This window comes from Otolemur garnettii, unplaced genomic scaffold (assembly GCF_000181295.1).
Source record: "Otolemur garnettii isolate 467f Iridium unplaced genomic scaffold, OtoGar3 scaffold00057, whole genome shotgun sequence".
In the NCBI taxonomy this organism is placed as follows: domain Eukaryota; kingdom Metazoa; phylum Chordata; class Mammalia; order Primates; family Galagidae; genus Otolemur; species Otolemur garnettii.
The window spans coordinates 10,871,537-10,873,691 of NW_003852452.1; the positions used below are offsets into that span (position 1 = coordinate 10,871,537).

The following is a 2,155-nucleotide window of genomic DNA, read 5'->3' on the forward strand; positions in this document are numbered from 1 at the left end:
CTGTCATCCTAATGGCTCTGCCTCTGTAGGTCAGTTGGTGCTTACTTCTGGCTGCTTGCAGAATTTTTTATTTCATGTTGACTTTGAACAGGTTCATTATAATGTATCTTGGAGAGGCTCTGTTTGAGTTGAGTTGACTTGGGTTTGATATCCATCTGAAAAGAGTGTGTCAGGGTTTTTAGTAAAACTTGGGAAGTTTTCCTTTATGATGGTCTCCAGTAGGGCTTCCATTACTTTGGGACAGCCTTCTTTCCCTTCAGCAATCCCTATTTTCATATATTTGAACACTTCTCTAAGTGCCTATTCTGATTTCTCTCTTTTCCTTTTTTCCTCTTTAACTACCTGGGTTAAGTCAAAAACTTGATCCTCTAGCTCTGAGGTTCTTTCTTCTCCATGGTCTAACCTATTTTTGATACTTTCTACTGCATCTTTATATTCCCTGATTGGTTCCTTCATTTCCTTAAGGAAATGCCATATCCCTTCTATATTCTACATAGCTCTTGTCTGACTTTTGGTTCTGTCTTTCCATTTTCTTATCCATTCCTTTAATTGTCTTTATCATCCATATTTTAAATTCCCTTCTGTCAAGTCCATTAATTTTTTATAGGTGGAGCCTTCTGCTGTAGCTGCCTCATGTTTCCTTGGAGTTCTTCTGTTTTGGTTTTTCATGTTGCCCCAATTTTTCTGTTGGTTCTTCCTCATGTGTTCGTTCTTCTTGTCCACCTCCTTGTCCTCCTTTTTACTTCTCACTGCCTCCTTTGTTTTGAATAGAAGTCTTTGCTCTTGAAGACAGTACATTGCAAAGTGTCACTCGGACACCAGGTGGTGCTGTGGCTTTTTACGAGATAGCACAACTAGCAACGTCTGTGGTCCCTATTCTAAACTTGGTTGCCTTTGGTGATTGCCCGATTGTTTCCTCGCATTCTGACCCTGCCAGGTTGAGATCTCAAAGTTCACAAGAATCCTTCAGGGGCAGGTCTCACAGTGTCCCCCTACTCTAGTTCCAGTGGGATATGGGAGTTCCTCAGCCTGTCCCAAGAATGGAGTTCTGATCCCTGTAGGCGGAAATAAGACAGCCATACTTTAGGCCCCAGCTAAGACCTTCTCAGGACCTTTCCACAATGGCAGCCCCTTGGCCACCCAGGTCATCTCAGTATGTCTGCCTCATCAGCCACCAAACCTATGGCAAGTCCACTCCAATAGCATTCAAGTCTGGTTGCTGTAAGCTATTCAGATTTGCCCACTCCCCACAACAACAGAAAACTCCAGAAAGGCTTCCTCCTGTCCTGGGCCTCTGTGGACAGCCAGCTGATCTCACCTGGTTATAATCACTTGCCTAATTCATCAGATTTCCACTGCTCCATATCATAGGCTGTATTCAGCTCATCACCTCCTCTCTGTGCTACCTGAGCTATGTCTCTGGGTAAGGTCCTCATGGCAGGTGTAACTGGGTTCTCTTTTTTTCTCCTTTGCATTTATATGTTTGAAATTTTCTGTAGCTTTCAGAATTCTCTTTCTTTTTACTATCTTTTATTTATTGCCTATTTATTAAAGACATTTATAACTTATAAAAATACTGCCCTGATACACACAAAAATTTCCTGATAATGGTAATTCATAATAACTACTCCCACACCCCTCATGTCCACACCAATGTTCAACTTAGATTGGTTTAATCTGGAAGTATAATTGAGTAAGACTGAAGACCAAACACTTCAGGTCCTAGACAAGATAATAAAATCCTTGTAAGCCTTCTGGATCCTTGGATTGATTGACATCTATAAGGGAACCAACTTTTAATGTTGCGAAAGTGTGTTCATCTCCAATGACGATTTTAAGCTTCTGCCAGCCCACTTGGTCAGGAGGAGAACACAAAGCATCATCCTCTTTGGTAATTTCATGGTCATCATTTATTCTTTTCACTTCCTCCATCACACTTTTATGTACACGAGCCTCTTTTCTGATTGTGGCATCATTCTTGTAATTGCTGTTGTTGGCATATCTCAATTTCCCGTCAGATCAGAGATTAACTCTGGAATTCATGCCTGAACTTGCCCTTGTGACCCAGGTAGTAGTAACATAGATAAAAGTCACTCTCCATGGTTCTCAGAAGGCCCCTGAGACCAAACTTAGCAGCAAGTTGCTTTCACTATCT

General features: G+C 41.5%; 1 pseudogene; it reads right to left on the reverse strand.

Annotated features, from left to right (window-relative positions):
* Positions 1 to 1,662: 1,662 nt before the first annotated feature.
* On the reverse strand, positions 1,663 to 2,101 carry LOC111726217 (annotated as a pseudogene).
* Positions 2,102 to 2,155: the final 54 nt, after the last annotated feature.